We start from the raw sequence: 15,609 nt of genomic DNA, 5'->3' as shown, positions 1-15,609 counted from the left end.
AAGTAGCTCTTGTTTAACGTCGCGAGCCTGACCCAAAATCCACCAACACCCATCAGTAGGTGTAACAAACCTAATATCCTTTAGTAGATACTTAACCACCTAGCATCCATCAATAGATGTTATACCCAAAAGTCAACATAAAACAATGTCCAAAGTTTATAAAATTACATCACCAAAATAAAAATTAAAGAAAATAATGTTCTCAAATCATTGGATGCCTCCTAGTAAGGGCTCTTTTAATGTCATTAGCTTGACCCAATAAAGTTCAAGTTCCATCTTCCATGTTGGTGTTCATCTTTCTGTCATCACACCAACTCATCAGTTGCTTCTGGTCCACCTCCTTGATTCTTCTTGAATGTTGAGACTCAATTTCTATCACTCCATCTTCTTTATAATCTTTTACAACCCACAACCTGTTTTTGAATCTCACATGTTTACCAGGTTTGGGTTATGCTTGCATTTAATAATCATGAATCGTCCTTCCTTTGCCATCTTTTTCTTCTTCCCTAACCTGAAACAAGAAACAATTTTTACCTTTAAAGTCCGGCTTTGCATCTTTAGGACTAGTCATGAGTACATCTTGATATGTAGCTTTATGACTAGTCTTTGTCTCCTGTTCCTCTTTGAAGACATCAACAACTATCCTTTCTTCTCGGTCTTGAAGCACTACTATTCCTTCATCTACATCAATGATGACTTTGGCCGTTTTCATAAACGGTCTTCCGAGAATAATAGGAACCCTTTCATCCTCCATATCCATCACCACAAAGTCCACCAAGAATTGTAGTTCTCCAACACAAACCATAATATCCTCTGCTATACCATAATGATTCTTTGAAGATCCATCCGCCATTAGCAAATTCATCTTTATAGGCTTGACTTCAAGATCACCCATTTGCTCAAGTAAAGATAAAGGCATTAAATTGACACTTGACCCTAAATCAAGTAGGGCTTTCTTTACCTTTTTCTTCCCTATTACCCAAGGAATGGTGAAACTTCTTGGATCTTTCATTTTTGGAGGGAATGATCTCTTCTTAGCAGCTTTGCACTCATGAATCTCTCCCTCTATATATCTTTTTCTTTTGGAGACTTGATTCATATGATTTACCTGAGCTGAAAATTATTGCCTTGCTTCATGCACAAGTAGATCAACATCCATTTGATTGAAGATATCTGTACAAAGTCCCTCTTGTCTCTCTTTCTCTATTCTCTCATAATCTGTTGGAAAAGGAAGAATATTTTCAATTTTTTTTCTCTTTTCTCTCTTCTTTTCTCTCTACTTTCTCTTCTTTTTCTTCTCTTCTCTCTAACTCAACTTTTTCAACATTCACACTCACTAAAACTTTACACTCTTCCTTAGGGTTAACTTCAGTATTAGCCCCAAAACTCTTATCAGGCATATCTTCCAACTTCTTAGATATTTGGCCAACTTGTATATCAAAGTTTCTAATAGACGCTTCAATGCTCTTTCAGTGGAGATAGTTACCTACATAGATTGCTGAAGAGTTCCTTCCAACTTTGTATCATTGAGTGTAGACACTTGTTGCCATAGTGTTGGTTGTTGTTGTGACCTATTAAATTGTTCTGATTGCCCAGCTTGTCCAGATTGTCCTTGACCTTGACCCATGCTTGGGTGAGGTTTCCACCCTTGGTTGAAATTACCTTGGCGATATGAAAATTGATTGGCCATGAAATTTACATCTTCTACGGCCTCCACTGGAAAAACGCATTGACCATTAATATGGACACCACCACATAGTTCACACATTTGTTGTTGAACTTGTGCAACAGTCTTTAATTTCTTTGGCAATTGAGCAAGTGTCTTTCTTAGATTCTCCAACTGTTGAGTTATAATCCCATTCTGAGCAAGCAAGGCATCATTTGATTGCATTTGTAGAACCCCTTTCTGTTGAATAGGAGTTCATCTTTCACTGTGCAACTCATTGTCATTAGTAGCCATATTCTCTATCAATTCAGTTGCTTCCTTTGGAGTCTTCCATTTAATATTACCTCCTGCTGAGGCATCTACCATCAACTTGGTTTGTGAACCAAGACCTCCAAGGAAAAGTAAGACTACTGTTGCTTCATCAAAGCCATGCGTGGGAGTTTTTCTCAACAAACTTTTATAACGATCCCATGCTTGACCTAATGACTCTTCCATGCCTTGTCTGAAAGAAGATATCTCTTGCTTCCCTTTATTGACTTTAGATTGTGGGAAGTATTTGTTTAAAAACTTTGAAACCATAGCTTCCCACTCTGTAAAGCTCCCTTCTGGAAAAGAGTTTAACCATAAGTTAGCATTGCCTCCCAATGAGAAAGGAAACAAGCTAAGTTTAATTATTTCATCTGACACCCCATTTATCTTCATGGTGTTACAAATTTCATTAAAAGTCGTGAGATGCTTATATGGAGTTTCATGTGATAGCCCATTGAATTGATTACTCTTTACCAGTTGTATCAATGTTGGTTTCACCTCCATGTTTGCAACATTGACCCTCGGCCTTGCTATACCGTTAAAATGTTGAGGCCAACCACAGTGGTTTAATCTGCAAGAGTGTGTCTACCATTATTCTCCTCTGCCATATTTTCAATGCTTTGTTTAGACCTTTGTGGTGAAGGTTCTAACACTGTTTCTGGAGGAGGGAAAAGTTCTCTAGATGTACGGATTCTTCTCCTCCGTCTACTCTCGTCCAAGCCTTCAAGAAGAGGTTCTGAACTTTTTTTTGCTTCTAGTGCGAATTGCTTCTTGCATACACAAGAAAACAAGTTCCTAGAAACAATTGTTAGCACAAAAAGATAGAGAAAAAAATAGAAGATAGAAAGATAAAACAAATAAATTTAGAAATACAAAAAGATAAAAACAAAAACCTAAAAGGATAAATTTAAAGATACAAAAATAAAAATAAACTAAAATAAAAAATATACAAATCAAGTCAAAGAAACTCAAAAATCATACAAATAGACTAGTTAAACTACGAGTACCCGGCAACAACGCCAAAAACTTGTTAAACCCTCGACAAGTATAACCGAATCGTATCAAGTAATAAACCTGGTAAGACTAAGTATCGTTCTCCCAAAGGACTCACGGCCTAGACAATTGTGTGGTTTGTTTATTAGCTAAGACTTGTAAAACTGATTGATTAAGATTTAAATGCAAATACTCAAAAATAAATATGTGTGCATGGATTGATCAATGGTAAGAAGAAACAAAACACGTGAATTGAAATATATGGATGATTATGTTGTTGGGGTTTATCGATTTCATCCTTATCTACTCTCATGTATTTAGGAATTCATCTTTCTTCATTAATTGTTAATGCCACTTTCTAAATTAACTTAAACCCAATGTCTCAGCGAAGAAAGCCTAATCATAATCACTAGTTTACAATGTCTTGTCTCCCTAGAAATTAATCATGCATTATAGTGAACAGAAGCTTAAAGGCAACCAACCATCATACTCCTATGTCTAGGTTTATACTACTTTTGGAGAGATTCCCCAGATCTAGATTTCCCCGTATGTGTCCCTATTGACAAAATCAATGATCATGACATCTAATGAGTTAAACAATGCATGCTTTGAGCAAAGAGGAAAAACCCTAACAATTAGTAAAAGAAAGCATGTATCTTAAAGAAAATTTTGAAGATCAAATTCAATTCCTGAGAGTTTCAAAAGGATTACATTGATTCCCCAACAAAAATAAATGTTTAGTTCACCATGTTCATGGTGAAACTATATGAAATCCAATGAAAGAGTGAAAAGATAGAACCCTAGAAAGGTGAGAAAGGAGCTGTAGCATCCAAAATCCTCCTCCAAGGGGTGAAATAGTGTGTTTCTGCTTCGTCCCAACCAAAGATGATTGACCTAGGTTAACTAAAACCTTATATAGTATTCTAAAAATTACAGAAAAGTGAGCTCAAGCCCATCAAAATGTCGCTCAGAGGTATGTGCGTGTCCTCCATTCCACCCCTCATCTACACTTTTGCCCCTCAACAGTGTCAACGAGTCTTGAAGAAAACCGCTCAACGGTAATTTTCGCTGAGCGGCACTTGGTTCTTCTCTTCTTGTGCACTTTTTGTGTCCTTTTCTGATTCGATCTCTTTCCTACTTCTCTTCTTTCATCAAATTCATCTCAAAATCTGCAAAAATAAGGAAATCAAGCATAAAACCTGTCTAACTCTCTTATTTCCACAAACATAAGCAAAAGCATGATTCCAAGCTAGTTTCTAAGTCATAAAGGTTGTTTTTTATATCAATTTTAAGTATAAAAATAATAGTTTTTAAAGTGTTATCAATACCCTCCTACAAACCTCTGATCGGTGAAGAGGAACCCATCATAGAATCAAAGACAGAAGCTAGATTCAAAGGAGAGTTTGATGAATACATGCAAGCTGAACAGTGCTTGCAGCAAAATACATAAATGCTAAAAGGACAAAGGGATTGAACTTACCAATTCCAAACAACCACTTGATCGATTTAAAAGAGAGAGCTTGGCACCAAGATTATTTAGGTGTTGCCTGAATGATGATCGGAGAAAAGGAAAGGTAAGAATTTGTAGAGAGAAGGAGAAGATTGTAGACAGAAGGAGGAGAAATGAAGAGCTCAAAAGGTTGAAGAAGATGAGTGCATGCAGAAAAGTGACACGAAATTTGAAAACTTGACTTATAAAATACAGTCAATACCGATCGTCCACTCTGCAGTCCACACTTGTCTTCCACTTTCTGAATTTCAGAAACCCTTGCACCTACACCTGACTTCCACTAACACAAGATTTTTAAGAGTCCTGACAATTATTATTATTATTATTATTATTATAATTATTTTTATTGTTGTTGTTTTTGTTATTATTATTGTTATTGTCATTGTCATTGTCATTGTCATTGTCATTGTCATTGTCATTGTCATTGTCATTGTCACTGTCATTGTCATTGTCATTGTCACTGTCATTGTCACTGTCATTGTCGTTGTCATTGTCATATTCATTGTCATTGTCATTGTCATTGTCATTGTCATTGTTATTATTGTTATTGTTATTAAAATTATTGTTGTTATTGTTATTATTATTATTATTTGTAACATCCCAAAAATACAGTATAAAACCATACCATAGAATATTCACAGTTAACAACATTACAGTTTAGTTCTAAGAGAGAATAAGTACGTTTATGACCGAACGACCTTACAACAATACTTCAGAATTTAAACTTTACAAAATCTACAGTCTAGACCGAACGGTTTTTAAAACTAAGGTTACACCGATCGGTTATACAAAATATAACCAATTTCTAACGACCGAACGGTCTTATGGTTCAGCTTTGATTTCCACTTCTTCTAGAGCCTCTTCCAGTAAACACTCTTCCCCTTCTGCTCACATCCACAGGATGATTATTGCAATTAGAAATGACGGCCGAACGGGTAATACTGACAAGACAGGAAAATAGGGTAAGCATATGTAATTTAATTAATTCAGTAAAACATATATTTTATATAAATATGATATACATCAATAAGTTAATCATGTAATCATCCAATCATACATTTCCAACAAAAATTATACGTCAATGCATGCAATGACTGACCACTTTACTCTGACTGTCCGGACTGTTTGAATTTTGTGTAGCTACGACGTTTTTGCACCCGGGTGATCTAATAGCTGGGATACCCTCAAAAGCTGCCACCCAAGGTTAGTCCACTCCGCCCAAGTTCACCTTCTAGTCTAGGACCTCCTGCCATTCACACACATGAGTTACGCTTCTCTATGTGAGAATGAGCCATAACGGAATATCAGGATAAACGCCAGCTAAGCGTTGTCCACATTCATACTTTACCATTCCAATATCATTCATGAGGTATTCCTCCTTGGAATTCTCTTTTACATCCATATTACTCAATTCATATCGCTCTTCAATATCATCATACTTAACTATCAATTCAATCAAACAGAATGATAAAATAAAATACTAATCATGAACAAGGCCGAATGGAATAACACTCCCTAGTAACTAACATGACCGAACGCTATTTACCAAGTTCACCACTTCATTGACCCGACTCCTAAGAGTTTAAATCAAACACTACGAAACCTAGGCCGAATACTAAGACTCTAGACCGAACACCATTTACTGAGGCCGAATACTGTTTGACGCCGAATACCAGTAACAAACTGAATACTATGAAGAAACCGAGAACTAGTACGATACCTACAACTGAAGAAATCGAGTGCTAGTCTCAGACCTAACATTGTAGAGACAAAACACTCTAGCTAATAGAAATATATATAGATATATATATATATATATATACATATATATATACATATATATATATATATATATATATATGTATGTATATATATATATATATGTATGTATATATATATATATATGTATGTATATATATATATATATGTATGTATATATATGTATATGTATCTACATATATATGTATATGTATACATATATATGTATATGTATACATATATATGTATATGTATACATATATATGTATATGTATACATATATATATACATATATATATATATATAGAAAGCCGACCACGAAAACAATCTAACATCTATTCACATACTGAAAACGATTATAATGTTGATTGGTTAACTTATTTGAATACCTTGAATAGGCTGATGACTAAGTAGAAATAGAAAGCTAAACTTAAACTAAATATTAGAAGGAGAATTCAGTTAAGACCGAACACACCAAAGGAAAACCAAACGGTCACGATTGACTCTCCGTTATAGTTTACATAATTCTGCAAAATATTGCAGAATCACGATCAAACGATATTCCTACGCAATTTATGCATTTTCATCAATCATAAACACATCCAAACAAACATGCAATATTTCAACATCAACCAAATCATCAAACATAACATCATTCCAACAAGTAAACAATCATAAAACGAGAATCACAATTAAATTACAAGCTTCCCTTACCTCGACAACCAGAAAACTGCTATGCTTCTATAGTATTTGCTACACCATTAGAACCTTTATACCATCCTACAAACCTTTGATCGGTGAAGAGGAACCCATCATAGAATCAAAAACAGAAGCTAGATTCGGAGGATAGTTTGATGAATACATGCAAGTTGAACAATGCTTGCATGTAACAAAAAAATACACAAATCCTAAAAGGACGAAGGGGTTTAACTTACCAATTCCAAACAGCCACTTGATCGGTTTAAAAGAGAGAGCTTGACACCAAGATTATTTAGGTGCTACCTGAATGATGATCAGAGAAAAGGAAAGGTAAGAATTTGTAGAGAGAAGGAGGAGAAATGAAGAGCTCAGAAGGTTGAAGAAGATGAGTGCATGCAGAAAAGTGGCACGAAATTTGAAAACTTGACTTATAAATTACCGTCAAAACCGATCGTCCACTCTGCAGCCCACACCTGTCTTCCACTTTCTGAATTTCAGAAACCCTTGCACCTACACCTGCCTTCCACAAACATAGGGTTTTTAAGGGTCCTGAAATTCCTCCTAACTACAAAAGTTTTCATCCTCGAAAATTAAAACGTACCCGAGAACAGGTGAGGGTATAACTCTCTCATGACATCTTCTAATTCCGAGGTGAAGTCACCTGCTCTCTTGTCCCAAACTACTTTAACTAAACTGATGGTTTTGCCCTTGAGTTGTTTGGTTTGGCTCCCCTCAATGCTGGTAGGCTTCAACTCAACCAAACGGTCTTGTTTGACCTGAACATCCTCTACTTCCACCATGAGAGAAGGATCGACTATATACTTCCTGAGTTGAGAGACCTGGAAAACTGGATGAAGGCTAGCTAGTTGAGGAGGCAAGGCTATCTCGTACGCAACTGGTCTTATGAGCCTTAGAATTTGGTAAGGACCAATAAACTTGGAAGACAGTTTCTTAGGCCGAACGGCTCTGCCAATGCTAGTAGTCGGATTCAATCTAAGAAAGACATGATCTCTTGCAGCGAACTCCAGAAGTCTTCTTTTCTTATCAACGTAAGACTTCTGCCTACTCTAAGACGCTTTCAACCTTTCTTGAATTTTCTTCACCTTTTTGGTCGTCTGCTGAATGATTTCCAGTCCAGTTAACACCATTTCTCCCTCTTGAAACCAACAAAGTGGCGTTCTGCACTTCTCCCATAAAGAGCTTCGAAGGGTGCAATTCCAATACTGGATTGAAAACTGTTGTCGTAGGTGAATTCAACTAACGACAATACTTCATCCCACACTCCTAAATGATCCAAGAGACATGTTCTCAACAAGTCTTCAAGTGTCTGGATTGTTCTCTCAGATTGATCGTCCGTTTGGGGATGATAAGCTAAGATCATTTGCAATCAGCTGCCCAATTCTTGCTAAAGAATTCACAAAACTGAGAGGTGAACCTAGTGTCTCGGTCTGAGATGATGCTAGACGACACTCTATGCAACCGAACCACTTCTTTGATGTAGAGTTGAGCCAACTTTGTCATAGACATCTTCAAGTTGACAGCAAGGAAGTGTGCACTCTTTGTCAACCGGTCTACTATAACCCAAATGGTATCATCATTCTTGACAGTGCTGGGTAAGTGGGTAACAAAGTCCATAGCGATGCTATCCCACTTCTATTCGGTTCTAATTCAAATTGCAGCCTTAAATCTCTAAAGCTCTCCATCAGGTTAAATCTCGAATCATCATTGTAGATACATGGACAACTTTCCTACTCAATGCATCAGCCACTACATTGGCTTTTCCTAGATGGTACTGCAGCTCAAACTCGTAGTCCTTCAGAAACTCCATCCATCTCCTTTGCCTCATGTTCAGTTCTTTCTGCTCAAATAAAGACTTCAAACTCTTGTGGTCACTGAACAATTGGAATTGAGCTCCATACAAGTAGTGCCTCCAAATCTTTAACGCAAAAACCACAACTGCCAATTCAAGGTCATGTGTAGGATAGTTCTTCTCATGAACCTTCAACTGCCGAGAAGCATAAGCAACTACCCTTATTTCTTGCATAAGCACACAACCCAAACCTTGGTGAGAGGCATCACAGTAAACTTCGAACGGTTTGGCCGTGTTAGGAATAACCAAAATTGGAGCACTCGTCAATTTCTGCTTAAGCTATTGGAATCTCTCTTCACACTGATCGGTCCATGAGAAAGGGTGATCTTTTCTAGTCAACTAGGTCAACGATGCTACTATCTTAGAGAAACCTTCAATAAACCGCCTATAGTAGCCCGTCAATCCTACAAATCTTCTGACCTTAGTGACCGAACGGGGACTCTTCCATTCCAGTACAGCTTGCACTATAGCTGGATCCACCGAGATACCTCCAGCAGATATCACATGCCCTAAAAACTGTACTTCTTCCATCCATAATTTGCACTTGGATAGGTTCGCATATAACTGCTTTTCTCTTAGCACACCGAGAACTATCCTCAAATGCTCTTCACGGCTCTTAGAATAAATGAGGATATCATCAATAAAAACAACCACAAACTTGTCCAGGAGAGGTCTAAAAATGTGATTCATATAGTCCATGAATATGGTTGGAGCATTAGTAACACCGAACGACATTACTACATACTCATAGTGACCATACCGAGACCTGAATGTAGTCTTCTGGACGTCTCCTTCCTTAACCAAAATCTGGTGATATCCTGATCTTAAATTAATCTTAGAAAATACAGTAGCCCAATACAGTTGATCCATCAAATCATTAATTCTTGGCAAGGGGTACTTATTTTTTATTGTCAGCTTGTTCAATTGTTTATAATCAACACAAAGCCGAGAGCTGCCATCCTTCTTCTTAACAAGTAGCATAGGAGCACCCCACGGTGATGCACTTGACCGAATGAATTGCTTCTCCATTAACTCTTCAATCTGCTTCTTGAGCTCGGCCAACTCTGCTGGAGCCATTCGGTATGGCGCTATAGATACGGGTCCTGCTCTAGACACCAGATCTATGGAGAATTCCACTTCTCTTGGAGGAGGCAATCCTGGCACCTCTTTGGGAAAAACATCCAGGAATTCCATTACACCAAACGGTTTTCACTTTGCCCACCTTGTACTGAATGATTTGAACGTTGCTCTCCTTCAATCACTTCCAAATGAGACAATATCAAGAAGCAACTTGCGCCTTCCATTAGATCTACCCTAAGTTGACCGATAGACAACGATAGGTTCTCTTCTTCACTAGGAAAAATCAACTTCTTCTCTCTGCAATCAATAAGAATGTGATTGGCAGTCAACCAATCCATTCCTAGAATTACCTCTAAGCCTTGGAGAGGTAAGCAAATAAGATTCATCTTAAATCTACGCCCATCAACCTCAATAGGACATCTAATGCACACAGTAGACGTCCTAACCTCACCAACTGCTGGGGTTGACACCACCAAGTCAAACTGCATCTCTCTCTCGGTCAATCCCAATTTCTCAACACATGCCTTCGAGACGAAGGAATGTGTTGCCCCCAAATCAAACAACACACAGTAAGAAACACCAAACAACAAGCAAGTACTGATAATGAGGTTACCTGAACTTGCTACTTCAGATCCCGTCAATGCATAGACGCGTCCCACTGCTTGTGCTTGGCCACCACCTCTTGGTTGACTTCTTCCAGCATTTGGAGGCTTTAGAACTGCCCTTCTTCCCATATTACATTCACTCTCCAAATGGTCATTCTTCCTGCACCGAGTATAAAACTTTCCTCCTACCAGTTGAGGACATGTTGACTTGTAATGGGGTCCTCCACAATTAAAACAGGCCACTGATCCTTGTTTTCCAAACTGAACAACAGAACCCGGGGACTGAGAAGAAAAACCAACATTTTTAGAAGGCAAAGGCCGAGTATAAGGGGTTTTCCTCAGACCCGAACTGTTCTTGGAAGAAATTTGACCCTGAACGTTCTGCTGTTGTAGCTTCCTTTGTTGATCCACCTCCAACGTGTTCTTCTCCAATACCTTGGCTCGTTCAACCATTGCAGGAAACGACTTAATACACAAACTGAAGATCAGCAATTTCAGATCACTCCTCAACCCATTCTCAAACTTTCGACACTACCACTCTTCATTTGTGACCATGGTATTAAATCTCACCAGATGCTTAAACTTATCAGTATATTTTGATAGTGACATTCCTCCTTGCACCAACTGAAGAAATTCAACCTATTTAGCAAACCAGACACTATCTGGGAAGTATTCTTCATAAAACTTGTTCTTGAAAACTTCCCAAGAGATGGGAATATGGCTTCCTTCTGTAAGAGACTAGAAATTTAGTGTTATGAGGGGGACAGATGTCTCAAAATAAAGAGACCAAGTGTTGCATGAGCATATAAATAGAAAATTTAAACAAAGGTGGTCTCATTATTTTTAGACTCTGTATCTCTCTAAAATAGAATAATTTACCTTTCATGTCCCTTCTCTCTAGAAATTCTCACTTCTTCTTCATCTGATCATCAATCAGACCGTGGCAGAGCCTTCCTGGTGTCAAAAGCTTTCCTTTGCACCGATCAAGTTATTGTTTTGAGCTGGTAAGTTCAATTCCTTTGTCTTTTTGAAAAATCATGCATTTCCTGTCACATGCAAGCCTTGTGCGGTCTTGCATGTGTTCATTAGCCTTTCATTCTGATTTTGTTTTTGTTTCTAGTTCGGTGGTCGATTTCCTTTCATCGATCCAAAATTTGTAGACTATCTTGGTATCACTTGTGGTTTAGCAAAACTGTGGAGAAGTTTTAATCTGTCAAGTTGCTTTGAGGTAAGGGAAGCTATTTAATTTAATTGATTTGGTTATGATATATGAGAATGATGGTTGTTGTGGTTGTATGTATGTGAAAATGGAACGTTTGTATGATCGGTATTGTTTTGTGAACTGTTAATTGTTGTGACCATGTTTGATTTCAGTTCTGAAAAATTATAGTTACTGTGCCGAGTGAATTGTGAGAAAGTGGAGTAGTGAAAAGGGGGAAATTGTATCAAGAGTAGTTTTGGTCTGTAAGGATAATCTAGGTAAGTTGTTTAGGGACTATTAGAACCCTTAAGTCCTTCTAAAATGTGTAAATAGTAGGAAAACAAATTTTTGGTCTTTGAGTTGTGGATTATGCAGAATTTGAAGTGAAATCTGGTATGGGACTCTTTGGAATGATGTTAGAAAGATTTAGGTACTCTTGGATAGGTGTAAATGTGTATATGATTCGTGTTTGAAAGATTAGAAGTTTGGAAAAATGTTTAGTTTTGGTAAAATTTGATGTGTTCATAATTCTGCAGAATTATGCAGAAAACTGAGGGTTCGTTGTTGACCGCTCGGTCATGCACTGATTTGGCTGTTCGGCCTTGTCCTACGCTCGGTCATTAACTGGGTTCGGTCTCTTTGGAGTCCTCCCAGTTCATGACCGTTCGACCTTAGTAGCGCTCGGTCTCGGTAGTGCTTGTTCTGTACTAGCACTCGGTCTCGGTAGTGCTTGTTCTGTACTAACGCTCGGTCTCGATAGTGCTCGGTCTTGTACTAGCACTCGGTCTTGGTAGTGCTCGGTCTTGCACTGGTACTCGGTTTGGTATTGGTGTTCAGTCTTAACTACGTTCGGCTCCTGATGGGCCTTACCTGTTAATGAGGTCTCTCTTAATGGTCGGTCCTAAATAGTGTACGACCACTCCTTCAGTCTTATCTGTTATGATCCGTTCGGTCCTGTCCTTTGGGAAGTGAGAAACCGTTCGATCTCCACCAGTCTCAGAGTGTTCGGTCTAAGCCGATAGTGTTCGACATAAGATAAAAACGTTCGGTTTAACTCTAGTTTTCGGTTATTCTAGTATTCGGTCCTAAAACTGTGTTCTGCTCATGCTTGAGTCTTACTCTTAAATGACCGTTCGGTCATGTTAGTATGTAGGGAGAGTTTCTTTCATTCGGTCTTGTTAATAGGTTAGGTTGATCTTTTTCGTTCGTTCGTGTTCAAGAATGATGGTTATTTTACTGATCAGTTTGATTATACTTAAATGTGATGGATTAGGACGTATGTTGGTATTGAAGTATGGTATGATAATTCTAATGTAATGTGAAGGTATGATGAGATACTTATAATATGGATATGAAAGAGTATTCCAGGGAGGAATATCTAATGGTTGGTTATTGGAATGATAAAGTATGAATGTGGTTAAGCTTAGCTGACGTTTATCCTGATATTCCGTGATTGCTCATTCTCACATAGAGAAGAGTAACTCATGTGTGGGAATGGCAGGAGGTCCTAGACCATAAGGTGAACTTGGGTGGAACAGACTAACCTTGGGTGGCAGCTGTTGAGGGTATCCCAGCTATTACATCACCTGGGTGTAAAAACGTCCTAGCTACAAAAAAATCATACAGTCCGGATAGTTAGAGTAAAGTGGTTGGTCATTGCATGTATTGTTGTATGATTATGGTTCGAAATGTATGATTGATTGTTGCATGATTGATCTATTGAATATCTCAAAATTGTGTGAATTATATGTTTTATTGAATTAATTAAATTACATAAGCTTACCCTACTTTCCGGATGTATCATGTTATTCGTTCGGTCGTCCTTGTCATTTCAATGATCACCCTGTAGGTGTGAGCAGAAGATATTGAGGGTTCTCTAAAGCATGCACTGGCTGGAGAGGATGGTTTCGGCTAAGAGTAAGACTGTTCGGTCTTGTGTTTGTTTTCGCAATTAGTATAGGATTGTTTGGTGTAATACACTGTTTGTAGGACTGTTCGGTCGATACAGCTCTTGTATGACCGATCGGTCTGATTTTATAATTTGTATTAGTGTACGTTTCTTTAAAGTTTTAATTTATGGTTATTTTAGGATAACTGTAAGTTAGCTTTATTTCCTGTAACTATTCTATCTTATTGTAAATGTAAGAACTCTTAAGTATAGTTTACAACTATATTTTTGGGATGTTACACCTTCTAATATAAACCTCATGCTATTCCACCAATGACTTGCCTCCCTTGTCAAAAGATACTCTGTATATGCCAGCCTGTTGTCCTTCGAGCAACTCTTGGCATTGTAAATTCTTTCCATGTCCCTTAATCACTGATCGGCTTCATCCGAAAGACACTTTCCATTAAACTTGGTCGGGTGATGTTGGAGAAAACTCTCTAAACTCCACTCGGTTTGATGACTAGCAGTGGAAGAGGATGGTCCAACTATATTCCTATTTGTTGATATTATTTCCATGAGTTGCCTTTGGGTTGCCTCTGAATTTGCTCTAGCAGCCTCCAAACTTTGTAACGTCGTTGTATTCTGTTGTACTAAGGCAGCGTTCTGTTGTTGTAGAGCCTCTATCACTGATTCTAACAATCTAGTGTTATCAGATGTATCCCGATCGGTAGGTGGAGGAGGAGGTCTAGGAGCCATCTTCTCTTATTAACAGAGAAAAAGAACCATTAATTTAATTCAAAGAGTCAAAAACACTAACTAACCGAAAACTGAGTACACAACAAAAGCATAACATACTCATAACCTACAGTATTTCTAAGGAACAAACTGCTATGATACCATTAAATGTAACATCCCAAAAATACAGTATAAAATCATACCATAGAATATTCACAGTTAATAATATTACAATTCAGTTCTGAAAGAGAATAAGTACGTTTATGACGAACGGCCTTACAACAATACTTTAGAATTTAAACTTTACAAAATCTACAGTCTAGACAGAACGGTTTTTAAAACTAAGCTTACACTGATCGGTTATACAAAATAGAACCAATTTCTAACTGCCGAACGATCTTATGGTTCAACTTTCACTTCCACTTCTTCTAGAGCCTCTTCCAGTAGACACTCTTCCCCTTCTGCTCACATCCATAGGATGATCATTGCAATAGGAAATGACGTCCGAACGGGCAATACAGACAAGACAGGAAAATAGGGTAAGCTTATGTAATTTAATTAATTCAGTAAAACATATTTCACATATATCTGATATACATCAATAAGTCAATCATGCAATCATCCAATCATACATTTCCAACCAAAATTATACGTCAATGCATGCAATGACCGACCACCTTACTCTGACTGTACGGACTGTACGAATTCTGTGTAGCTACGACGTTTTTGCACCCAGGTGATGTAATAGCTGGGATACCCTCAACAGCTGCCACCCAAGGTTGGTCTGTTCCGTCCAAGTTCACCTTATGGCCTAGGACCTCCTACCATTCCCACACATTCATACTTTACCATTCCAATATCATTCATGAGATATTCCTCCTTGGAATTCTCTTTTACATCCATATTACTCAATTCATATCACTCTTCAATATCATCATACTTAACTATCAATTCAATCAAACAGAACGATAAAATAAAATACTAATAATGAACAAGGCCGAATGGAATAACACTCCTTAGTAACTAACATGACCGAACGCTATTTACCAAGTTCACCACTTCATTGACCCGACTCCTAAGAGTTTAAATCGAACACTACGAAACCTAGGCCGAATACTAAGACTCTAGATCGAACACCATTTATTGAGGCCGAATACTGTTTGACGCCGAATACCAGTAACAGGCTTAATACTATGAAGAATCCGAGAACTAGTACGCTACCTAGCACTTAAGAGACCGAGTCTAGTCTCAGACCTAGCACTGTAGAGACCGAACACTCTAGCTAATAGAAATAT

The sequence above is a fragment of the Vigna umbellata genome, chromosome 5, assembly GCF_029865625.1.
Source record: "Vigna umbellata cultivar VRB3 chromosome 5, Vumbellata_1.0, whole genome shotgun sequence".
NCBI classification, from domain to species: domain Eukaryota; kingdom Viridiplantae; phylum Streptophyta; class Magnoliopsida; order Fabales; family Fabaceae; genus Vigna; species Vigna umbellata.
Note: the sequence above shows the minus strand (reverse complement) of the source record.